We start from the raw sequence: 27,527 nt of genomic DNA, 5'->3' as shown, positions 1-27,527 counted from the left end.
AAAGTGAGGACTGCAGATGCTGGAGATCAGAGCTGAAAAATGTGCTGCTGAAAAAGCGCAGCAGTTAAGGCAGCATCCAAGGAGCAGGAGAATCGATGTTTCGGGCATAAGCCCTTCTTCAGGAATGAGGAGGGTGTGCCAAGCAGGCTAAGATAAAAGGTATGGAGGAGGGACTTGGGGGAGGTGCATTGGGAATGCGATAGTTGGAAGGAGGTTAAGGTGAGGGTGATATGCCAGAGAGGGGGTGGGGGTGGAGAGTCGGGAAGAAGATTGCAGGTCAAGAAAACGGTGCTGAGTCCGAGCGTTGGGACTGAGATAAGGTGGGAGGAGGGGAAATGAGGAAGCTGAAGAAATCTGCATTCATCCATTGTGGTTGGAGGATTCCTAGGCGGAAGATGAGGCGCTCTTCCTCCAGGCGTCTGCATGTCCTTGGTGGAGTGGGAGGGGGAGTTAAAGTGTTGAGCCACGGGGTGATTGGGTTGGTTGGTGCGGGTGTCCCAGAGGTGTTCTCTGAAACATTCCGCAAGTAGGCGGCCTGTCTCTCAATGCAGAGGAGGCCACATCGGGTGCAGAGGATGCAGTAAATGATGTGTGTGGAGGTGCAGGTGAATTTGTGGTGGATATGGAAGGATCTCTTGGGGCCTTGGAGGGAAGTGAGGGAGATGTGGGCGCAAGTTTTGCATTTCTTGCGGTTGCAGGGGAAGGTGCCGGGAGTGGAGGTTGGTTGGTGGGGGGTGTGGACCTGATGAGGGAGTCAGGGAGGGAGTGGTCTTTCTGGAACGCTGATAGGGGAGGGGAGGGAAATATATCCTTGGTGGTGGGGTTTGTTTGAGGGTGGCGGAAATGACAAAGGAACAAAGAACAAATGAGCAAAAAACAACCAAGTCAAATTAAAACAGGATAGAGATGCTGTTACCATCCACATAGGTTCACAATGAGTGAGTGAATAAACATGATGACAAGGAGTAAAGAGCTCAGAGATGCAACCTGGTCCAATCCAGAGCTGGGTGCATGTTCATGAACACGGTAGCCTTTCTGCAGCATTACAGTGATAGTTGCCAGTGCAGCCCTAGGTACAGCACCGAAGTTCTGAAGTGAATTGGTGATGTGTCATGAACATTTTTACAGGCTGACACTTTTAGATACCATTGTCTGTGGATGTGGGATGCATGTGACTGCTGCCCATGACAATTCCCTGGAATTTCAGTGCCTGCTTTAGAACATGGAGTTTGTTCATAGCAAGCTAAATCTGCGAGGTGTTTGCTGTGGTTTCCTCATTAGGACATCTCCATGTCAAGCTTTTTTAGTAAAATGGGAGGCTGAATATGAAAGAGGCAAGTTGTGGCTAAGAAGGTATTTAACGAGTATAAATCACCACCAATTTGGGATCTCATCGCTGATTAACAAGAATCTTGCCAAGCGATTCATAAAGAGCATGAAAATGGAGTGAGACGGCACCAATGTTAAGATGGGCCTTGCCACATTTGTCATTTGATTCTGCCACACATCTTACCATAGACTACATCATTCAGACCTTTAAAATATTCTGCTCAAAGATGAACCTTTGATAATTTGAGGACACAGTTTTAGATTTAGAATACTTACAGTGTGGAAACAGACTCTTTGGCCCAACAAGTCCATACCGACCCTCTGAAGAGCAGCCCACCCAGACCCATTCCCCTACATTTATCCCTTCACCTAACACTACAGGCAATTTAGCATGGCCAATTCACCTAACCTACACATTTTTGGACTGTGGAGGAAACCGGAGCATCCAGAGGAAACCCGTGCAGACACGGGGACAATGTGCAAACTCCAAACATTCAATCACCTGAGGCGGGAATTGAACCCGCGTCTCTGGCACTGTGAGGCAGCAGTGCTAACCACTGTACCACTGTGCCGCCCACAGTTTTAAAAGAAAAATCAGATGAACTGTGTTGAAATACACTTTTTTTAAAAGCAGCAAGTGGCTAGATAAGTATTTTCAATTAAGCTGTTCAAATATGTTGAGATGTTTCTGATGCAGATGAGACTTGAACCCAGCCTTTGTGGCTTAGAGAATGGGACAACTGCTGTGCAGTGAGAGCTCAAACATTACTTTTCAGTCAACCTGTTCAGACGTGTAATGATATATCTGAAATTGGTGGGAGTTGAAGCAGGATCTTCTGATCCGCAGGCAAGCAGAAGCTATGCCACAAAGCCTTAATTGGTTAGGACATACAGTCTCTGACTGGGTACAGATTCAATCTTAATGTTCAAGAACAATTGGATGAATAATTTAATGAAGATGTTGCAATGATATGGGGAAAGAGCTAGGTTATGAGAATTAATGCATGGCCTTTAGTAGACTGAAGAGCTGTGCAGTGTGGAAGGACATACATATAAGTTGGCTTTCCTATATTTGAGGCATTTTTAAAAAAGAAACAAAAATAACAGGACACTTAAGTAGTTGTCAGCTTCAGGCATGTTCGATTTCTCAGCTGTTTTTTATGATGTGTCCTACTGGGCTTTAATTGATATTGCTTGTGGGGTGATTTTCAGTTAGTCTAATTTCAGCACAGTCTCAGTTTGTTGTTGACTTGCCTGATACTTCCATATTACTGTGAGGATCTTCAGTTTTTATTATATCCAGTACTTCAGTCACATACACCTTAATGTCACAGAAGTGGCACCATGTGTCACAGAATTATTACAGTGCAGGAGATGGCTTTTTAGCCCATCATGCCAGCTCTCCAAATGTGAAAATTCACTTGGTACCATTCACCTGCCTTCTCCTGTAATCTTGCATATTTCCCCTTTCCAGGTAACCATCTAAAACCCAGATAAATATTTCAGTTGAACCTGCCTTCAGCACAGGCTCAAGGTGTCTTCCAGACCCCAAATATTTGCTATGTGAAAATGATTTTTTCATGGTGCTTTTGCTTCTTTTAGCAATTAATTTAAATCTGTGCCCTCCCATTCCCAATTCCTTCATGAATCTGAACAGTTTTTCCTAAACTAATCTGGACAGAGATCTCAAGATTTTTGAATATCTCAATCAAATCATGTCATTGTCTTTGCTTTTCCAGGGAAAACACAACTTCTCCAATATAATGTCATAACTGAAGTTCCTCATCCCTGCAAACAGCACAAGATTATATTATTGTTTATTCATAGGACTGCAGCACTGCTGGCTTATCCTGAATTCTCCAGTAAAAGGCGAAGACAAGCTGCCTTCTTGATCCACACTGGTCCTTTCAGAGACACCCACAATGAGGTCAGGAAGGGAGTTCCATAATATTGACCCAGCGATATTGTGGAAAGAATAGTTTAAGTCAGGATTGTGAGCAGCTTTGAGGTACTATGCATGTCCCATGTATCTCCTCCCTTGTCCTTCTAGATAATAGAGATTGCTGATTTGAAAGGTGTTGTCAGAGGATCTTGAAAATGGTATATGTTGAACGTTGAGGGAATTGAACAGAGTACTGAATAATTACAAAAAGGAGAAAGAAATAGAACTACATGTTGATAGAATGAAGCAAAACTATTGGGGGGGGTGGGGGAGCAGAAAAGATTCATGTCAAGGACAGATAATGTCATAGATCACTTGGGGTGACTAATTGTATCTGTTTACATCTGCATTACATACAATGTTCTCAAACATTGCAGGTCTGGCATTAACTATGGAGAGAGAAACAGTCTTAGTATTCTGAATCTCATGACTATTCTTCAGAACAAATCTTTTGGCAGTCCAATTTTATAAAGTTGATTAACAGAACACATTGACTTGGGATCATAAATAGAGATATGAAATAAAAATGCAAAGAGATTATTGTTGGAAACTTTATAATTCACTGAGACCTTAACTGATGACTGGACAATTTCAGGCACCATTCTTCAAGAACCAAGGCCTGAAAAACGCTCCAGAGGCAATTCTCCAGGAGACTACTGGGGCTGAGGGACTTCAGTTATGAGGAGTTTGGAAAGTTTGGACTGATCTCCTTGCAATTACAAAAGGTTCAGGCTGATCTTACAGATGTGCACAAGTTTCGGTTTGTGGAGTGGCCCAATATCTCAGACTCAAAATCATTGTTAGAAAGATCAAGACATGAGAAGAGGCGTTTTAGTTTTCATTCAGAAGTTTGGGAATTATAATACTTGACCCAAAGGATGGTGGCTATTGATTACATATATCATTTGAAAAGACAGTCAGATAGATACCTGAAGCTTGAGGAGCCAAAAGGGCAAGTAATTGAAGTGTGTGATCATTCAAAATTATTCTTTCAAGGAACTAGCAGAGGTACAATAGGCTGAATGGTCTCCCACTGCACTGTAAACACCTTTAATAGTACTATAATAAGCAAGGACAGAATATGCCAGATTTTTAATATATCTGCATAACTAATAACTGAAATCAAAGCAAAGGGAACTTCTCTAGTTCTGGATTTCTGATATATGCCTGGAGGGCAGATCATGACATTACATACTGAGAAACTGTGATTTTTTTTTGTTTTAGTCCAGCAATTTGAATGGTCCTTAATTACTAAACTGTATTCATGACACAAGCAGAAAATCAACGCTGTGTTGGCTCTTTCTATTTTAAATGTCACATCTAACTCTTGATGCGCAGAAAACAGTTTGCTATTAGGAGAAATTAGATACAGAAATGCTCTGTCTTCCTTTTAGGGCACTAACAATTTCAAAACTGTTCTATTTGACAGCAATAATGCTTGACACACCTTCTGCCTGCATTAACTCTTGTGACGCTAGCCTGTGTTTTACCCTGGCCTAATTTCACTATTCCTCTTTCTTGGTGTTTTAGTCTTGCAACCTTTTTGCGCCCTGCCCTGATCTCTGTCTTCCACTCTCTGGTGGTGTCAATTGGCTTTATTTTCTTCTTGGCTAATTATAATCTGAAATATGTGGATTTGGAAATATCTGCATTCTTTCCTCTGAATCATTTTGCATTCATCTACTAAAAGAAGAGCTGACTGAGAGCAGCTCATTTGAAGATAATTATCATTAGAAACACAAAACCAACTGAGGAGGTTGGGAAAGTTTTTGAGGGTTATAAGGAGGTATTGAATGGAGGTCTCACTGACCGGCTGGAAAGCTTCTGAGAGCCAGGCATCACTACTGTTCAGGAGTGCTAGCCATGTTTAGAGAGGATCAGAAACTTAACTTGCAGCAGATGGGCAATTCATATGAATCAAGGATCCTAAGTGGTGAGGCCCCATTCGATGAGGGCTACTTGTTAGTCAAAAAGCAAACAGTTCTGCATTAGTCGGCCACTAGGGAGTATCTATTCACCACTGGACCGGGGACAACTGAGAGATAATGGGTCTTGCAGGGGGAGATGTGGGAACGAGGGATCAGGAATGGAAATCATCAATGTTCTGACCCCACTTTGATGCCAAGAGCCTTTCAATGAGAGAACCCTGAACTCTCATCAGCAGCCGACAAGCAATCCTGACAGGGTTTTGTTCTTTGCATTTCCTGGATTGTAAGTCCCCCATCTTCTGGATGAATACCAGGGGAGGTGGGCTGATGCCATATCTTCCACCCTGACCTCAAATTTACCTGGACCATCTCAGACTCCTCCCCCCCACTTCCTAGACCACTCCATTTCTATCCCGGGCGACCAAATCAACACGGACTTTTACTATAAACCGGCCAACTCCCACAGCTACCTAGACTACACCTCCTCCCACCCTGCCCCTTGTAAAAACGTCATCCCATATTCCCAATTCCTTTGTCTCCACCACATCTGCTCCCAGGAGGACCAGTTCCAATACCGAACAACCCAGATGGTCTCTTTCTTCAAAGACCGCAATTTCCCCCCAGACGTGGTTGACGATGCTCTCCACCACATCTCCTCCACTTCCCGTTTCTCCGCCCTTGAGCCCCGCCCCTCCAATCGCCAGCAGGCCAGAACCCCACTGGTCCTCACCTACCACCCCACCAACCTCCGTATACAGCGTATCATCCGTCGTCATTTCCGCCACCTCCAAATGGACCCCACCACCAGGGATATATTTCCCTCCTCTCCCCTATCAGCATTCCAAAAAGACCACTCCCTCCGTGACTCCCTCGTCAGGTCCACACCCCCCACCAACCCAACCTCCACTCCCGGTACCTTCCCCTGCAACCACAAGAAATGCAAAACTTGAACTCACACCTCCCCCCTTACTTCCCTCCAAGGTTCCAAGGGATCCTTCCATATCTGCCACAAATTCACCTGCACCTCCACACACATCATTTACTGCATCCGCTGCACCTGATGTGGCCTCCTCTTTATTGGGGAGACATGCTGCCTACTTGTGGAACCTTTCAGAGAACACCTCTGGGATACAGGGACCAACCAACCCAACCATCCTGTGGCTCAACACTTCAACCCCCCCTCCCTCTCCCCCAAGGACATGCAGGTCCTTGGACTCCTCCATCGCCAGACCATAGCAACACGACGGCTGGAGGAAGAGCACCTCATCTTCCGCCTAGGAACCCTCCAACCACAAGGGATGAACTCAGATTTCTCCAGTTTCCTCATTTCCCCTCCCCCCCACCTTGTCTCAATCCCAACCCTCAAACTCAGCACCACCTTCCTAACCTGCAATCTTCTTCCTGACCCCTCCCCACCCACCCGCACTCCAGCTTATCACCCTCACCTTAACCTCCTTCCATCTATCGCATTTCCAATGCCCCTCCCCCAAGTCTCTCTTCCCTACCTTTTATCTTAGCCTGCTTGGCACACTTTCCTCATTCCTGAAGAAGGTCATGCCCGAAACATCGATTCTCCTGCTCCTTGGATGCTGCCTGGCCTGCTGCACTTTTCCAGCAACATATTTTCAGCTCTGATCTCCAGCATCTTCAGTGCTCAATTTTTCTTTATGCCATAGCTTGCCATTATTGAGCCACTTAAGTGAATCAATCAGTAGTGAGTCAGGGAGGCTATCCACATGTCTTTTTGATGTAAATCTACTTGGGGCATTGACAGTAAAACAACAGCTTCTCACTGATGAAAAGCATCCCTGATGTCAAACTTGCCACAGTATAGGCATTATATTTCAAAATCATTTAAGGCAGAGGAGGCGGCTATTTGGCCCATCCAATATTTTCTGTTTTTTTTGTGAATCCAGATATATCTTCTGCCCCTCTCTATCCCCATGACCTTGCAAATTTATTTCCTTCAAGTGCCCATGATTTTCACCATCACAAATTACTGTTACAACAGATGCTTAATCCTGCTTTAATAGATGTTACACTGCATCAAGTTCTAATTCAGATTTCTTTTCACATTCAGGAATAGCAGAATGATAGTATCTGTTAATGGCTAACTGCAAATTAGGTTTGACCATACTTGGGTAGTTTAGTAGAATTGAAGTCCTGCTTTCCTGGTTTGATATGTCTGACATTTTTACAATTATCAACTGTGACATATAAGAATGTTTAATATTTCAAAGTGACTGGTGCAGTCTACTGATTCCTTTCAACATGTAATTATTTTCTTGAATGAACATGACAACAGAATAACATTCTTTTAGACACATCACTTTCGCATTTTAAAACAATAAAAACAAGTCCATGTCACAGACCAATGAAAATGTTAGTAAAAGAAAAATTAAAAAAAGGAAAAAACTTGTATTTATATTTATGGTTTCTTGGGTCAAACTGCCAGTATGATGTGATTTGAATGCTATCCTATACTCTAGCTCATGTAATGCAAAACCCCATCAGCTTTACAATTCCCTAGATCCTAACCAAATGCACCTGTCTATCTTTCTCCCAACCTCTGATGTATGGGTGACCAAGACAAGTGTGGTCACAGCTGATCAAACATTCCTCACTTCCACTCTTCTGCTCTTTTTTCTCCATACCCCCAATTCCCATAATGATCAAGAATCTATTTATCTCAGCCTCCTGTGCCTTTGCCTTTAGTCACCCTGCTCCGACCACTAAGCAAGAAACAAAATAGAACCTTCTCACCATTGGATACACTGAATATCCTGACAACGATGCCTTGACCAACAAATTTTAGGAACCAGGACCTGCCAGCCTCTGGCTAGCAGCCTCTGGCAAGGCAGGACTCCATTGGAGAAACGTATGATAGCTGGAGAAGTTCACCGGTCAGCTCATAACAAGCTGATTGGCTTGCGATATGGCGAGCTTTCTTGGCAGTTGGGACAGTGAGTCAACTAGTACTGAACATAACTGGCCAGACCCCATACAAGACTACAAAATAGAAAATCTCAGCCATAGCTCATGTAGAAAGCTAGCCATTCTTTTTAAAATCATTGACCTGTTGTATTTCATATTCAATTGTTGTGTGGAGATGCATGTGCACAACAAAGCAGCAAAATAGAATCTTGAAGATGAAACAAACATTGGAATAAGGAACAGCAATTTAAATTATATATAATTTTGACTTGGTTTAATCCGAGGTTGATCATGCATTCTTATTCAATATGTAAACTCCAGTTCAGATTGCAGCAGTAATAATCAACAGCAACTGGTATGGATTCTACTGGTAAAAAAAAATCAGAAATACAGGAATGTCAGAAATGCAATCTCTGCATTCAACTGAAAGATTAAAATTAAATTCTTCAGCCATGGATTTTATTTTGAGATGAATTAGTCATTAATTAATTAAAATGACCAGGAAAGGAAGGTTCCTGATTTAATTCCCACTCTTGACTCAGTGGGAGCTGAATAGGGAAAGGTTATTGTTATCAAAAAGCTCATATCAACCAGGTTTCACATTCTTGATTACTGCACAATGAAGTGCATGATATATGTCACTTGGAGACAGCAATGGACTCAGCACACCTTACCAAATGCATCCTTTATGTTCTTAGATAAAGAATCCAAATCTGGGATTCAGCATGACTGAGATTTGCTTAATTATACTATGACAAGAGTTCAAAATCTTAAACAGAGGAGTTTGCGGACCATAGTGGAATTCCAAACAGTTTCTTTTTATGTATTAATTTGTTAATTCTTTTGTATTCTGACATCATGAGAAAGGCCATCAGTTATTACTTATTTTGATTCTTCCTTAAAAAAAATTGTGGTGAGTACTCCCACACTACTGTTACATAGGAAATGTCAGCTTTTTGCTCGAACTGCAAGTTACATCCTACTCAGGATGATGCTTAGGAGAATTTGCATTTGTGGTTCGCCTATGTTCTTGCACCCTTGACATTCTAGATAAAAGTTTTGTGCTCCCCATACACTTATTCACACTGTGATCCTGTCTCAAAGCCTGAAAAGTGCCATAATCCCTCAGTGATGAGGATCTGGCAAAGGAGAGTTATGGAGGAGTCGGGAGGGAGTGGAGAATGGTAGTGGATGGAGATTGAATGCTGATGTTTAATCTCTTGGGAGTTTTAGAGACCGACCTTGTCACTGATGATTTTGGAAGTGGAATCCACCCTCAAAAGCCAGCCATTTAGCCATACCAAACATTAAAACAGTTTAAGGGCTCCTCACAGAGATATTACACATGGTTTGAACATACCGCAGACATTGTTGCCTCAAAGCTTTTGTCCCCCAAATCTCATCTTACAACCTCCTTGGGAATTACGGCCCAAAGTTTAGGATGCTCTCCAGTGGAGACTGTGGGTTTGGAAATGCATATTTTTAAGAGGGCTTTGGCAAATTGATGCATCACATCTTGTAAATGAAACACAAAGCAGCTGCAGCAGTTGTAAATCACTAAAGTCAAATAAGATGTCTTGTCCGAGATGATCTCAAGCATTTTTGGAGATATGTCCAGTCAGGCATGGATAGGAATGCACACATTCCTGGTTGGTGTCTTAAAGGTAAAGAAAAGGGGGTGGATCCAAGATGGCGGCGACCCAGCAAGTCTGAGTCTATAGTGCTCTTCCCAAGACTTGGGCAAAGTGGGTCACCCATCCCCACCACACTCACCAAATCATTCATAATAGCTGTTAACTTTAAATAGCTGCTTAGTATTATATTTAAATAATCTAACATTTAGTGAAAAATGACCAAAGGGAAAGGAGCCCCCAGCTCTCAACGAGCAGGACCCCCTCCCCCACCTTCTCCCTCTTCAGCTGCAGCAGAGGCATCCACAGCCGCCCTGGGGGACTTACCGATGGTAACAAGCCTTGTGGAGATGATCACCAAGCTGGACGCGAAGATTGATGCCTTTATCGAGGAGTCCCGACATCACTGGGAATCACTCTCAGCCGCGCTGCAGAAGCATGGCCGAGACATCCAGCAACTCGAGCGCCAAGTTGGAGGGGCGGAATTAAAGGCCGTGACCTCCGAGACTGCAGCTCAATCGGCCGCCGATCAGGTCCGGGCTCTCGAGCAGCGAGTCCGGACCTTAGAAAATCATATTGACGACCTCGATAATCGAGGTCGTCGAAAAATATTCGTTTGCTGGGCCTTCCCGAACGGGAAGAGGAAGGCCAGCTTACAGCATTCCTGGAGCAATGGCTGCCACAGCTTTTAAATCTGCATGCTGGATCAGGCCAGGTAAGGGTGGAATGGGCCTACCGGGTCGCAATACGTGGGCCCGGCTCGAACCAGCGCCCACGCCTGGTCCTGTACCAGCTGCAGAGCTATAGGGAGAGGCAGATGCTTCTGGAAGCCTCAAGAAATCTTGGAAAAGATCCCCAAGCCATGATCTATAAAGGATCCAAGATCATGCTATTCCAGGACTTTTCCCCAGCTCTGGTCCGAAAGAGGAAGGCATTCGATGAGGTGAAGAAGCGTTTAAGGGACTTAAATACTCAGTACTCCTTACGTTATCCAGCGACGCTACGCTTTAACCACGAAGGATCCATATATAACTTCGGTTCACCAGAGAAGGCTAAGGAATTCTTGGACTCTCTTAAATAAACTGTAAGAGATAGTGGATGTTGGTTCGCCTTTCCTTCTACTTTAGTTTACATCCCCCCACCTTTTTTGTTTCTCTTTTTTCTTACCTTATTGTTTAATATTATCATGGGGGCGGGGAGAGGGATTTGATTTTCTCCCCCCCCCCGCGTGGGTTTGTTTTTTTTATTACTTTATGTATATATGTGGGTATGTATGTATGTATATATATGGTGGGGCATTTGGTTAATGTTGGTGGGGGGAGGTGGTTACCTTATTCTATTTTACTTCTGTCTTTAAGAGCGGGGTTGTTTTTCCCCTGTTATTTTGTATTATTATATTTAATTATTACTTGTTGAGATTGTAATTTTATAGTTATACATTTATATATGGTATTAACATTCCCAAATATATTCAGGTGTTGTTGTGGGTGGGGGTAGGGTGCTCACTGTTAACTCTAGCGTTGTATTATATTTGCATTCTCCTCATTTTATTGAGGAGCACCTGGGTCAAGGGTGGGGCATTGGTTGGGAGAGGATGAGATGGACTTTTGGAGAGGAAGGGACGCTCCCTGAGAACAAGGGGGAAAATCTCCATTTAGGTACGTTTTATTTTTTTTTATTTAGAAATAGTTTTTTATTATGTTGTTGTGAGTGTATTAGAAAGCCTTTATTTTTGTAAATTTTATATGCTCCATGCTCAGGATGTTCCAGATAGGGTTTCCCCTCCCGAGGGGTCTCGGATCTGCCCAGATGATTATGGTTGATCAGTCGGTTAAGTGGTGCACCTGGAATGTCAGGGGGAGTAACTCGCCAGTTAAAAGGAAGAAAATATTATCAAATCTTAAGAAAGAAAGAGTTGATATAGCTCTCCTACAGGAGACACACCTGTCGGATAAAGAACACTTAAAATTACGGCAGGGTGGATTTGATCAGGCCTTTTTTTCTTCTTTTAGCTCAAAAAGCAGGGGAGTTGTTATTCTTGTTCGGAAGAATTTCCCTTTCAAAATTCTAAATCAGATAAAAGACGAATCTGGACGATATATTTTGATTAAAGCCCTCATAAATGGAGAGGAATATGGGATTCTAAATTTGTACTGCCCCCCGGCACACCCATTTAAATTTATAACAGAAGCTTTTTCAAAATTGATGACCTTTGGTGCCCGTCATACAATTATAGGGGGAGACTTTAATTGTATTATGGATCCAGAAATAGATAGGATTCCCAAGAGTGTTGCTAGAGTATCTCCCAGATCCAGGCAACTGGTGGATCTGAATAAAGAATTAGGATTGGTAGATGTATGGAGATGTCTCCATCCACAGGGTAGAGATTTTTCTTTCTACTCTAATCCACATAAATGTCATACAAGAATTGATATGTTTTTGCCCCATCGATTTTTTAAAATTCCATATCATCCTGTAAAATAGGTACTATAGCAATTTCTGACCACGCCGCTGTATATATGGAAACTAAGGCAAGGAACAATGGGACATCCGCTCGGCATTGGCGTATGGACCCCTTCCTGATAAAAGATAGTAAATTTGTAAAGTACTTCTCCCAAGAATTTAAAACTTTTTTAGAAATTAATTCAGGTACGGCTAGCAACCCATCAATGATGTGGGAGACCATCAAAGCTTATGCACGAGGTTTGATCATCTCCTACTCAGCGACCCAGAGAAAACTGAAGGGAGAGCAACAGCGCCTGCTCGAAGCACGCTTAAAAGCAGCTGAAACAGCATATGCTGATAGACCTTCTATTATAAAATTGCAGAGGATTACGGCTCTTACGACAGCTCTAAACACTACGCTTACTCAAACGGCTAAGAGGGAAATATTATTTTCAAAACAAAGGTTATATGAATATGGCGACAAACCGGGTAGATACTTAGCATTTCTTGCAAAGAAAAAGAAGGCCCCTCAGACTATTACGTCTATCAAGGAAAGTACAGGTACTTTGACTCATGATCATAAAAAGATTAATGCGATCTTTAGAGAATTTTATTCTGAGTTATATAAATTGCAGGATTGTGAGGATAGGACTAGGAGGATGCAGTCATTTTTTAAAAATTTGACCTTTCCGGGCTTGACTCCACAACTGGTATCGGTTCTAAATGCTCCTCTAACAGTCCAAGAAATACTTCATGCAATTAGGCAACTCCAGAGCGGAAAGGCAGCGGGCCCAGATGGTTTTCAAGCTGAATTCTATAAAGATTAGATTAGACTTACAGTGTGGAAACAGGCCCTTCGGCCCAACAAGTCCACACCGACCCGCCGAAGCGCAACCCACCCATACCCCTACATTTACCCCTTACCTAACACTACGGGCAATTTAGCTTGGCCAATTCACCTGACCCGCACATCTTTGGACTGTGGGAGGAAACCGGAGCACCCGGAGGAAACCCACGCAGACACGGGGAGAACGTGCAAACTCCACACAGTGAGTCGCCTGAGTCGGGAATTGAACCCGGGTCTACAGGCGCTGTGAGGCAGCAGTGCTAACTACTGTGCCACCGTGCCGCCCATTTTGGCTGATCCACTTATGGACATGTATAACTATGCATATAGTCAGGGCTGTCTCCCGCCTTCGCTGAAAGAGGCAAATATCTCTCTTATCCTCAAAAAAGGAAAAGATCCAGAAGACTGTACATCATATAGACCAATATCCTTGCTAAATGTAGATTTTAAAATCCTCTCTAAAATGTTAGCACTGAAACTAGAAAGGGTACTGCCATATATTATAAAGGAGGATCAGACGGGATTTATTAAGGGCCGTAGATCATCCAATAATATTAGAAGGGTTTTGAACATGATCCAAGCCTGTCATCAGGGAAAGATTCCAGGAGTAGTAGTCTCATTAGACGCGGAAAAGGCATTCGATAGGGTTGAATGGTCATATTTGTTTTACACATTGGAAAGGTTTGGCATTGGACAGGTGTTTACCAAATGGGTCTCAACATTGTATAGTGATCCCAAAGCAGTTGTGGTTACCAATGGATTAGGTTTGGATAGCTTCAGTGTGGGTAGGGGCTGCCGTCAAGGATGTCGTCTCTCGCCATTATTATTTACGCTAATAATTGAACCACTAGCAGAAGCTATACGGACTGATCCCAATATAACGGCCCCGAGGATTGGTACAGGTAAACACAAAATTACCCTTTATGCAGATGATGTTCTTTTATTCCTCAATAATCCTCTGATGTCTGTACCTCGTCTAATTCAAGTTATTAATACATTTAGTGCATTCTCAGGCTATAAAATTAATTTTTCAAAATCGGAGGCTATGCCAATGGGTGGCCTGGTTATGACACCCCACTTAGTGGACGGATCCCTTTTCCCCTTTCGTTGGTTCCTGGAGGGTTTCTTATATTTAGGTATTTTTATTACTCCAGTATTTGGTCAGTTGTATAAGGCGAATTTTGTGCAAGTACTGGAAAGGATAAGGCAGGACCTCTAGCGATGGGGAGACCTTCCAATTTCCTGGTTGGGTAGAATAGCACTAATTAAAATGAATGTTCTGCCCCGTCTCCTATATCCTATGAGAATGCTCCTGGTGATGCTGCCAAGGATGGCCCTACGTAAATTACATGGCTAGCTGGGTTCCTTTATTTGGAATCATAGACGGCCCCTCATTAAGCTGAAGAAGCTACAGCTTCCACAGGCAAGGGGAGGACTGGACTTCCCAGACTTTAGGAAATATCAGTTAAGTTCCCTACTAAGTTACATAGCTGATTGGGTCTTGTCCGACCCACAATCAATCTGGCTGGACATCGAGGCCTTGCAAGTAAAATACCCACTTATTAACCTCTTATTTTCAGACAAGAGGAAAATCATTACAGATCACTGTAAAAACCCCATAATACTAAACACAATTAAGGCCTGGAATATAATGCGGCAAAATGAGGGTAATTTACATAAAACATCCCCCTATGCACCGATAGTAGGGGCATGGGGATTCCAACCGGGGTTTACAGATGCCACTTTTAAACTCTGGAGATCCAGGGGTATCTCATGTTTAGGGGACCTATTTAAAGATGGGGTCCTGATGTCTTTTGAACAGCTGCGTCAGAAATTCGGATTACCCAATGGAAACCTCTTTCGATACTTCCAAATTCGAGATTATATACAGAAGAAGACTACGTTAATAGATAGTTTTTATAAATCAGATAGAGAATGTAATGTCCTACGACCAGTGGGGGTATCCTCCGTCAGTACTATTTATCATTTACTACATGATGAAGTATCGGGAGATATGGACAATCTGATTAAAACATGGGATCAGGATTTGGGACTAGAAATCTCTATAGAAATGTGGAATGATATTTGGGAAAATGCTAGAAGAATTACTATTTGTAACAGAACCCAGGCTATCCAGCTGAAGATACTTCATAGGGCCCATATAGCACCGGCTCGACTGGCAAAATTTAAGGCAGGAGCATCTCCAATGTGTCCCAAATGCAAAATAGAGGTTGGCACTCTTGTTCATTGCCTATGGACTTGTCATAAGATCCGTAGATATTGGATTAAAGTAGCAAGTATCCTGACAGAAATTTTAGGAACGGAAATTAGAATGGACCCTGCATCTCTCCTTTTGGGCTTTTCGAACTTTTCCTCCCTGGATATGCACGGGAAGAGACTATTTTCTATTCTCTCTTTCTGTGCAAGGAAAAATATTTTGGTGAACTGGGTGGCTGAGGGCCTCACTGGACTTTCAAATTGGCACAGATTAATTATGGAATGTATTCCCCTTGACTTCCTTACAAATATGGTGCACCGAAAGACTGAATTATTTTATAAAATATGGCAGCCCTTTTTGAATTACATAAATGCAGATATTTCGGCTATCCTAACAAGGGCTTTTATTTAATGAAGATCACAAACCTGGCTGCTCCGGGGCCCCTTAGGAGAGGAATCCTGCACGAATACGGGTTTTATTACATTTGATGTTATTACATTCCGAGCATGTAAGAGACTTAAGTATGCACTCTGGTTAGTTGTAGGTTAGATTAGTAGAAAGTTGAGTTCTGTTTTTTTTATTTTGGTAATTTTTTCTTTTCCTTTGTTAAATTTTGACTATTGTATATTTGATTTAATTGTACATCAGTGTTTGTATTTGAGAGTTTTGTTTATTTTTGTAAACTTGTAAAAATGTTAAATTTCTAATAAAAATATCTTAAAAAAAAGGTAAAGAAAAGGCTTTGTGGAGTCGGGAGATGAGACGTTTGTTACAGAACATGTACATTCTGACCAGTTCTTACAGAAGGAAGGAAAATAGGAGCAGGAGTAGGCCATTTGACCTCTCGAACCTGCTTTGCCATTAAATATGATCATGGCTGATTATCCAACTTAGTAGCTAGTTCAACTTTCTCCCCATATGCTTTTACTCTTTAGCTTGAAGAACCATACCTAACTCCTTCTTGAAAACATTCAATGTTTTGGTATCAGTTGTTTTATGTGGCAGAGAATTCCACAGACCCATCACTGCCTGGATGCTGAAAGTTATTCCCATCTCAGTCCTAAATGGTCTATCATATATCCTTAGACTGTTAACCCCATTTCTGATCTTCCAGTCATTGGGAACATCCTTCCTGCATTTGCCCTGTGTAGTCCTGTTAGAATTTTATGAGATTTATAGCCACACTAGATTTCTGGTCCATAGTAACTTCTCAAATATGTGATTATTCAGGGAAAGCAGGGAGAAGATGGTTTTGGTGATAGCAATGTCATTGAATTTGAAGAGAAGACAATTATATTTTTTCTGGTTGGAGATTGTTCTTGTGGCACTTGTGTGGCACATATGTAATTTAGCATTTATCAACCCAAATGCGAATATTGTCCAGATCTTGTTATATGTGAGCACTAGTTGCTTGATTATGTAAGAAATTGCCATTGGAATGAACACTGTGCATCAACAAGTTGTCATACTCTGACCAATAGATGGAGGGGAAGACATTGGTGAAATACCTGTTAAGGGTTGCATCTACGACACAGCATGATCTACTTGAATAGAGCATTATACCATATAAACCTGTGGTTGGACGTTTCCCAACCTTCCGCTCAAAATTATTTTCCACCACTTCTTGCTGACAGAAGTATCCAGCAGCATGGTCAGGGCAAGAGAGCATCTGTGACTTTGGCAAATGATAACAACAACTATTTTCTTCTTAATCTGTGAGATTTATAGATTGACAAAGAGATAGAGAAGGTGGGTGAACCAGAATTAAATCAGGAAGAGAAAACAAAATAAAGAGACAATAGAAAAATGATTCAGAGAGGGGAAAACAGACTAAGAAAAAGCAAGAGGTTTTAAAAAAGTGTTTACAAATATTCAACAGCATCTGTTCCCTTTCTGGGCTAGAGAGGTTGATTGTCATTACATTAATTATCACCATACTATTAAAAGTATATCCCTAGGATTAACACTTTGTGTTGAGTTTAAAACTAATGAGCAGATCCTGTAAATTTTTAGAAGTAATTGGGGATTAGAGGGCAGTATTGTCAATGTGAAATAAACAGAGGTCATTTGAACATCATCTATTATTAATATACCATTATTTTAAAGTGAGATCTGCTCCCTTGTTAAAGAAGATGAAAAGCAGTTTGAGCACAAAGCCAGTGAGAACAAGAGGTGACTTTTTCATAGGTATCATCACATCATTATTAGTCTTATATCTCTGGAAAGCAAAATTAATAACATAATTAATAATAATAAATTTTGATTGTGTTCTATAGATTTGGACCCCTGTCATTTTCTTCACGTCACAGTCATGAGAGAACAGAAAGCCATTTTGGTATGACTAGTCACTGCCATAATTTATTGGAGCCTGTGGTCAGGCTGGAAATGTTTATTTTAACTAGATTTTCTATGATATTGTGTAGTTTGAGAGTACAATTAGAAAGGTATATTCATTAATTTTGGCAAGAAACATAAACTACTTGTGTAATTCATCAACTCAATAATTATATTACTCAAAGGTTTAAAAATGATTACTTATGTCAAAATGTGCCCTTTAATGGGCTATTCCACATTACTGAGTCATTTATTTTAGCCCATTTTGTGTCTACAGAATATAACATGACAAAATTTCTTCATGTAGTGTTAATTATAATAAATTTCATGGGTCTTTTAAAACAGCTTACACTTTATAATACAGCCAAAAAAATATTGCATGAGCAATATGGCACCAAAAGCGTTGGATAAAATAATCAGACGCTAACAGTTCCAAGTGAAGGATGACTATTAATCTTCTCAAAAGAGGTCATTAGCATAAAGAGAACAAGCTTCTGGCTAAATCAGTCAAAACTATTAATGATTCTCTGGAGCAATAATAAAATGATCTGCTTAATAATGGATCACTTAAATTTTATTTCTCTTTTGATAAATGCCCTTCCACAGTAGGCTGTTGCCAGCCTAACACTGACTAATACACTGTTGCCACAAATGCTGTCATAGTTGAATTATATTTGTTACAGTCTATTTAACATGCTAAAGGAGCTTTACGTTTTAGAAATTCACTAATTATGAATACATTCTCTGCCCACTTCCCAACTTGGTAGTATTCAACTGGGTAGATGATGCAGAATTTCTCTTAATCTTCAATGACCTAATGTTTACTATTGAAGCACTGCAATCTTTATTTGCAAGCTTCTATATGAATATCACAATGTATAAACTCTTCTAAAGTGAAAATATTGCTGGCACTTTCAATGTGGGTAATCAGCCCAAGGTTGCTTCACAGGAATGCATTAAAACATTACACAATGGGGCAGATATTAGGTCAGATGACCAAAAGCTTGTTCAAAGAAGTTAACTTTAGAGACTGTATTTCTAGCCTGTTCCCCTCCTTTAAGACAATGTTACTGAAGGAAAATCAGCATTTCAGGCTCAGTAGATCAATTAAAATTGAGGCATAGGAGGTCAGAAACAGAGGGTAGAGAATGCTGAAAATCCTAGGGCTGGTGAAAGTTTTGGAGATTGTGGAGGAGCATGGCCAAGCAGGGGTTTGAAAGCATAGGTGATATATTGAAACTGAGGTGCAATCAATTTAGGAGTTCACTTGTGTCACGAAACACAGGGTGTTGGGTAGCTGTAACTTGTGGCAGTAAAGTATTGCAGGAATGTAGTATTATGTCAAGAATGGGTGCAAGGTAGGAAGGAGGCTGTCTACGAGTACACTGAAACAATCAAGTTTGGAAACGCTGTGCCATGGATATGTTTCACCAGCATTCTAGTTTTGGGCAAAGGTGAAATCAGGAAATGTTAAAGAGCTGAAAATTGGTGGTGTTGGTTATGGAACTAAAATGGAGATGGAAGCTCATCTAGTGGTCAAATACGACACTGGCACTGAATTTTACAAGCTGCCATTGGCCAGAAAACAAGGTGTCATGTCATCAGTAATATTTTTGACAGTAGTCTACTAACTCTCAATCTCAGCATAACTTCATTGGTAGCACATTGGGTGAGTCACCCACTCTTAGATGTACTGAGGTTCCTAAGTATTCCATTAATGCTCAATTAAAGGTCTTATCCACTGAGATTCTGATATAAAGGGATGGGGAAGGGGGAAGCCTGTACTTAATATGTAGCTTTGCACGTTGTAATTTCCAGGCTGTTGGTCAGTGAAAGATCAGGGATGATGCCTTCCTGGGTACACAGTGTGACAGGCAGAGTCCCACCCCATGATTTTACTGGCTTATATCTACCCTCTTACTACTCGGTTCAATACACCCCATAGTCCCCTGCCAGTCAGCCTGGTCCGTAAAAGAACTTAAACTTTGAATAATGTCCATTGCAGTGCATCATTTCTTTGGTCTATGTGCAGTACCAATAGTGGCCAGTGCCCCTGATGGTGCTACTGTTGTACAGACTGCCATCTTCACACTGAGGTATGCTCCTGGAGGTAGATGGAAGTCTGACTTCGTACTAATTAAAGGGCCAAAACCTGAAAAATTAAAGCAAGGGAGCGAGCTAAGTGAAGGTATTTATACTGGGTTGCTTCGAATCTGCTCTTTGTGTAAAATCCAGCCTCAAGCTTTCAAAACATTGGGTTCGGCCCAAAGTAGTTCCCAGGGTTGGGCTGGAGTTTGTCTCTGGGGGACAGATTTTGTGGAATGGACAGATAATATTCTGCATGTAAGCCAATCCTGCTGAAGAGGAGTGCACATCCAGCTTAGTGTTTGATATTCTGCATAAAAAGATTCTTAATATTTTTCAGATCTTGGACCTTGCATTACTCCTCCTTAAGCAGTCCCCAGAGAAAGGACAATATTGCTGACTTTGAGCAGAAGTCAAATAGATGCAATAATTGAGATCTTTACAATTGAACCAAACTCAAAAATATCTAATTTGATATCTCTAAATATCAATATGGCTAAAATAATCATAGAATTATACAGTACAGAAGAGCCTTTTCAGCACCTAGAGTGCGTGCTGTGATAAGCTGCTCTATATCTACATTAGAACCATTGTTTTGAATGTTATGGCTTTTCAAGTTCTCATCTATTTTAAAGGTTGTGAGGTTCCTGCATGTGCATTCCAAATTCCCATCACCCTTTGGATGAAATGTTCTTTTCTCAAATTTTTTTCTAATGCTCCTACTTTTCAACTTAAAATTATACTCCCTTGTTACTGACCCTTCAACTAAAAAGAACGGTGTCTTTCCATCTACTTGCCTCCCATAATATTATATACATCAAGCAGGCCCCCTTTCAATTTCCTGTGCCCAAAGAAAAATGTCCAAGTTTATCCAGACTCTCTTCATAGTTAAACTGCTCCATCCTGGTGAATTTTCTCTGCAACCTCTCTGGTACAGTCACAAACTTCCTGCAGTGTGGTGAACAGAACTGCTCACAGCAATTAGCTGTGGCTTAACCAAAGCTTTACAATTCTAACATAACTTCCCTGCTCTTATGGTCTATTCCATGACTAATAAAGGCAAACATCACTTATGCCTTCCTAACTACCCAATCAACCTGTCCTGTCACCTTCAGGCATCAATGGACAAGTGTCCAAAGATCCCCTGTTTCTCTGAGCTTCCTTGTGTCCTGGTAGTAAATGAGTACTCCCTTTTATTATTACTTCTTTCAAAGTGCATCACCTCACATTTAGCAGGATTAATTTCCATTTGCCAATGATCAGCTCCTTCGACTAATCCATTTATATCCTTCTGTAACCTAGAATCTTCTTCCTCACTGTCAACCACCTGGCCAATATTTTTGACACCCACAAGCTTACTTATCATTCCTCACCACCGCCCCCAATCCTGACATTCTTATCTACTTCATTTTATATATATCATGAAAAATAAGGAACCTAGAACTGATCCCTAAAGTACAGCGAATTAAAATGTCCAGCAGCAACTATATGCTGGAATGTAAAAATGATGAGAAAGTATGAAGATGTTGTCTTTTGTGTTGACTGGAATATATCAGGAACTGCTAATTCAGCACAAGAAAGTCTTTTAACCAGTATTAGTTTCTCATCAAAAGGTTTAAGAACATGAATGCTTATTGGCAGTTCAAACTAAAATAAGTTGAATTCCAAAAAAACTTCAAGCAAACCGTGCTGTTGTGACTGTTCAGGTTATGGGCAGAATTGTCAGTGTCAAAGTGAATAGTGGCAGTCGAGAAAATTAACAGCTCAGCTTTCCCACCTCAGGAGATTGTACAAGGATGACAGGATTTTCATCCTGGGCCAGGGTTAGAGGGAGGTCTTTAAAGTGTAAATGTGGCCTACAGTCAGGCTAGATAACACACAAAGTGGTCAAAGGCAGTTGTAATAGTTGCCAGACATTTTAATAGGTTCACATTGGTGTCGTGGGACATAATCTCAGTTATAATCATCTCTCACATCCCTTTACCTCTATTACACTCCCTATCCATGTCACCACATAACAACATAAACCCAAGGTCATCATTCTCCCCATTCCAAGAGATGTCTCTCTGTTTATTCTTTATGGCCGTTCATGCTCCCCTATGCTAGGCTTTAACACACTACTGCCTATTTCCCACTTTACTCAACAGAAAAACAATATATAACCCTACAGTGGTAATAGAATAGACAACCTTTTAAAAAAAATAATATTTTTCCACTTTCTTAAAAAGAACTCTTCTTTAATACAGGTCAATAAAAGGTTAATCATCCAGTCCTTATATAATACCAGTACAGAAACTGAAAGGATTTGAAATCTTCTAGTTTTTAAAATAAAACTTGTGCAATCAATAGAGAAGAACAGCTGTCACTCAAGTACTGTTTTTTTGGGATTCTGAACGTCTGTAATAGACTCTCAATTTGAATGAATAATGAGGGTTGGCCTCATAATGTTGTCAAGCTTCAAACTTTTCATTGAATCTAGGAATTAAAGAATAAGTGATTGAAATAACTCCACAGAGGCCAATATCTGGTCACCAAGTCACTCTATGTACACATGAGCAATTCTTGACTTTTGTACTGCCTTTCTGAGTCAGCTATCAGAGTGATGTGGACCTGCCCGTGTTGGATTAGGGTGGACAAAATCAGAAGTCACATGACACCAGGTTGTAGTGCAACAGGTTTATTTAAAATCGTATGCTTTTGGAGCACTGTTCCTTCGTCAGGTGAAATTACTTCACCTGACAAAGTGCAACGCTCTGAAAGTTTTTGATTTTAAACAAGGCTATCAGGATGTTAGTATTTCTGACATTTTCCCTTTTTATCTGTCTGCTGGGGCTCCCTGTTTGGGGTTGTTAATCTGGTCCAATCAGGAAACTCATATTTTATTGTGGTCCAGCCAGTAGACTTCATTACAATCACTAGATTTTTCTTTCATTTGCTGAGAATAATTTATATTATAAGGCATTTACCACTGGTTTTGTGATTGGGGAAATGAAGAATAGGTATTACAATTAATATCTCCAAGGCCTTATGCTGACTCAATCATGGCAGTTTGTAGGTTGGACTAAATAACATACTATATTAACCCATAGAACTTCAAATTGGAAAGACAAAGAATTTAACGTAATCAAACTGTGAATTTGTCTACATATTACTATTGCCCTGTTGTCTCGTTCTGAAATTACTTTCTGGGTTGTGCAGTTTTGAGATATGGTCCCATGAGATTGAAACTGCTTTTGCTGATTCCAACAGCTGGAATCCTAACAAGGATCAGAAAGATGATTTGCTGCACTCTCCTCTGAATTGTGGGATGCTCTGGGAACACTGCTGCATTACTTCAACAAGCTTTGGCCTCTCCTTAGCTCATTCATGAAGCAGCACCAGGCATCCTCCTGTTGTCCAGCTGGTAACTATAATCTCTTCAAGGGTGATATAGGAAATTTGGACTGTAGTCCTGAGAGTTCCAAATTTTGACAGAGAATATCATTGAAACTTGCAAAATTCTTAAAGGGATAGAATAGGTGGATATAGAAAAGGATGTTCAAGTCTGTCTGGGTATCTAAACTAAGGGGCATGGTCTCAGAATAACAGGTGGGTCATTTAATGCTGTGATGAGGAGCAATTTGTTCACTGGTGAATCTTTGGAATTCTCTACTCCAGAGCAGGCAGTGATAGCTCAAATATTGTGCATACTTGTCAGGACGTACTGAGGTAGTGCAGTGGAAATCAAGCCCCATCAGTCCCAATATCATCATAAAACTTAGATCTTTTAAAAAGAAATACATAAGGTGCACATTCTGATTTTTGGACTCTGGTTGATAGAAAGCAATGACTTGGTTTCTGCATTTAACAAGGAATCACAATTTATTACAGGATGTTAGCTTCTAACTATGGGTAAACAATTAAACTAAATTAAGTAATCCCAACTAAGTAAAACTGTAAACATGTTATAAACTCCCCATTACATACATACACACACACACACACACACACATTTCACAGAAAGAAAACTGGGAAAATAGCTCCATAATGTTTGTTCAAAACTTCTGTATTGGTTCTTTCTGATCTGAAGGTTTCTAATGATCCTCTTTTTTTTCCTGATGATTCCATTGGTTTGCAAGATCATAAGGTGATTGGTTCATCTATGAAAAATCTCTAACTTATCTAATTCAAAATCACAACTTGCAGCATCTACTGGAGGAAAGATAAGTTGGATCTTTTCAGGTTAAAAGGGTCTACTGCAAGATACTTGAAAAATGTCTTTCAGCTGCTGCAGACCTGATTTCTCTTCTGCTTTGAACTATCCTCTCTCAGTGTTGCTCAAGACATAAGCTGGTCAGCTACCTGAAAGCCAATCACATGGTTGTTGCTAAGCAAAGGACCTTTGTCATTTGATAATTGGTCACTACTCCACAAACCATTCAGCTTCACTTGCAAATAACCTCCGCTCCAGTCCACGTGGACTTGTTCGAACTTACAACTAGGTAAACAGCATTCAAAAGTCATATCAAAATCCTCGCTTCCAAAACATTCAGCCATCCCTTGGTTTCAAACCACTCTCTTCTCATTTAATTCCACAGTTTTAAAAGCATAAAAATAAAAAAAATGTATTTGCAATGTTTACGAAATTGACAAAGTTCTAGTTTAAAGTGATATCAGGGTAGACACCATGGAAACATCAATGATTGACCGAGATCTAGCTATCTGACAAAGAAGCAGTGCTCCGAAAGCTTGTACTTCCAACTAAATCTGTTGGACTATAAGCTGGTGTCATTGATTTTTAACAAAATCTAGAATGGCAGAGAAGGCCTGAGGTGCTGAATGGTCAATTCCTTCCTCTGTTCCTATGTTCCTGTGCTACAGCAAGTCTTCCTGGTGTAATCTAAATCTGAGTTACAATGTTTCAGAAAATTCTAAATTAATTCTATTTGCAATGTAAGTAATTCAACCATTGGCATCAATTACACCTAGACCTTTTTAAAATGAATCTATAATTACTAATAACTGAGATGAGCTTAACCTTGAAGATTCTGTTCAGAATTCCAATTGAACAGATCAATAACCTCATATTAGTCAAGTTAGAATAAACTATCTATTGCCATAGAAGAATAAGCTTTAAGCACTATATAAAATCTTCTCCAAAATGCAAATGTAGCATAGTATTTAATTAAATCAGGAATTTTTACAATACAGAAGGAGGCCATTTGGTCTATTGTGTTTGTGCTGGCTCCCTGAATGAGCAGTGCATTAAATGAACCCTTTTTTAAAGATTAGATTAGATTCCCTATAATATGGAAACAGGGCATTTGGCCCAACAAGTCCACACCGACCCTCTGAAGAGTAACCCACCCAGACCTATTACCTTCTGACTAATGCACCTAACACTATGGGCAATTTAGCACAGCCAATTCACCTGATATGCACAGCTTTGGACTGTGGAAGGAAACTGGAGCTGAAAATGTGTTGCTGGTTAAAGCACAGCAGGTCAGGCAGCATCTCAGGAATAGGGAATTCGACGTTTCGAGCATAAGCCCTTCATCAGGAATCAGAGAGAGTAGCCAAGCAGGCTAAGATAAAAGGTAGGGAGGAGGGACTTGGGGGAGGGGCGATGGAGGTGGGATAGGTGGCTTTAACCAGCAACACATTTTCAGCTGTGATCTCCAGCATCTGCAGACCTCATTTTTTACTCGAAGGAAACTGGAGCACCTGGAAGAAACCCACGCAGATGTGGAGAACGTGCAAACTCCACACAGACAGTCACCAGAGGCTCGAATCAAACACGGGTCCCTGACTCTATGAGGCAGCAGAACTAACCACTGGCCACTGTGCCATCCCGAAACATCACAAACTTGAAGCTACCCAAGTCTCTTGCAAGTAACTGCGTGATTTATATTGCCCATGACTGTGGTAGCGGTGGGATTTGAACCAACGACTTGATAGAGTCTGGAATTTAAATCCAGCGCCTTAGGCCACTTGGTCACACTACCACTTTCTTCTGTAACTCTATCCATTCTTCCTTTTCAAATAACAGTTGGACTTCAGGATTATCCAGTTCAGGATATGTAAAGTAGAGCTTTGGAAGCATTCTTGTTTATAAAGGGTAAAATGTGTGAGACCAGCCAAGAATGTACTGGCTCTCCAGAGTTAATACAAGTATTGTGGGCGGCACGGTGGCACAGTGGTTAGCACTGCTGCCTCACAGCGCCTGTAGACCTGGGTTCAATTCCCAACTCAGGCGACTGACTGTGTGGAGTTTGCACGTTCTCCCCGTGTCTGCGTGGGTTTCCTCCGGGTGCTCCGGTTTCCTCCCACAGTCCAAAGATGTGCGGGTCAGGTGAATTGGCCAAGCTAAATTGCCCGTAGTGTTAGGTAAGGGGTAAATATAGGGGTATGGGTGGGTTGCGCTTCGGCGGGTCAGTGTGGACTTGTTGGGCCGAAGGGCCTGTTTCCACACTGTAAGTCGTGGGCGGCACGGTGGCACAGTGGTTAGCACTGCTGCCTCACAGCGCCTGAGACCCGGGTTCATTTCCCGACTCAGGCGACTGACTGTGTGGAGTTTGCACGTTCTCCCCGTGTCTGCGTGGGTTTCCTCCGGGTGCTCCGGTTTCCTCCCACAGTCCAAAGATGTGCGGGTCAGGTGAATTGGACATGCTAAATTGCCCGTAGTGTTAGGTAAGGGGTAAATGTAGAGGTATGGGTGGGTTGCGCTTCGGCGGGTCGGTGTGGACTTGTTGGGCCGGAGGGCCTGTTTCCACACTGTAAGTAATCTAATCTAATCTATACATGAATATTTTAGCAGCAAATGAGCCAGGACCAGGTCAGATTCAAATGAGGTTATGAACTGGAAAGGGGCAATTTTTGTGATGATGTCAATATGTGAGATTGGAAGTTTATCTCAGGGGTAAATTTATCAGCAAGATTGTAAACAGCTTGGTTGACAAGTTGTCAGGGAAGGGGGCTGAGGCAATAGCTCTGGAATGGAGCTTATGGGGTAGGGTGCAGTGGATAGTGGGTCGGATATTAGTGGAGAATTCAGGAAGGTCAAGTCAAGAGATTCAATTTATCCTTTTCAAAACGATCCCACTCACCTCATTTCCATTCCAGGGTGGTTGGGCTGAGAAGGAATTGAGCCTACTGCCTCTAGAGACATGTTCAAAGCAACAATGGAGGTGGGTAGATAGAAAGATTAACACACTGGAAGGCAGTGTGTTAATTTCAACCAATTTTAAAAATGAATGTCAATCCCTGACACCGTCAATCCTTGCCCTGACCGCTAATATTCCCGATGTACTCCATGTATTTTCCAGAACCGATCAACCAGTATCCACTAATGGTATGACTTCAGGTGTCATGTGAAGGTGAAAAAACTAACAATTTAATAGAGCTGTTGCTCAAACATAATTACTGCCAAAAACTACTCTCATTTATAAAACTCATTATGAGGTGTAAATCCCCTGAAGTGTTCAATCTGTAGAAACAAATCAGAATCTATTTCATTAGGCACACCAAAAATCAGATAGTTCCTTAAAACTCTTTTAAAATCTTTTGGAATTGTCAATCATAAATTGAACACAATGCTGTTAAGATAATTGGGATTGGAAATTTTGAAACTTAGCTGAAAAATGTGTTGCTGGAAAAGCGCAGCAGGTCAGGCAGCATCCAAGGAGCAGGAGAATCGACGTTTCAGGAATCCTGAAGAAGGGCTTATGCCCAAAACGTCGATTCTCCTGCTCCTTGAATGCTGCCTGACCTGCTGCGCTTTTCCAGCAACACATTTTTCAGCTCTGAACTCCAGGATCTGCAGTCCTCACTTTCTCCCAATTTTGAAACTTAGCCA

The 27,527-nt window shown here is 41.3% G+C and overlaps 1 protein-coding gene across 1 annotated transcript in view; it reads right to left on the bottom strand.

The window, feature by feature from the left end:
• Positions 1 to 27,527, bottom strand: part of gpc5a (glypican 5a) — a 1,004,507-nt gene that overhangs the window by 21,011 nt on the left and 955,969 nt on the right. The window lies entirely within an intron of this gene.

This window comes from Hemiscyllium ocellatum, chromosome 6 (assembly GCF_020745735.1).
Source record: "Hemiscyllium ocellatum isolate sHemOce1 chromosome 6, sHemOce1.pat.X.cur, whole genome shotgun sequence".
In the NCBI taxonomy this organism is placed as follows: domain Eukaryota; kingdom Metazoa; phylum Chordata; class Chondrichthyes; order Orectolobiformes; family Hemiscylliidae; genus Hemiscyllium; species Hemiscyllium ocellatum.
The sequence above is the reverse complement of the archived record's forward strand: the minus strand, read 5'-3'. Positions and strand labels throughout refer to the sequence as shown.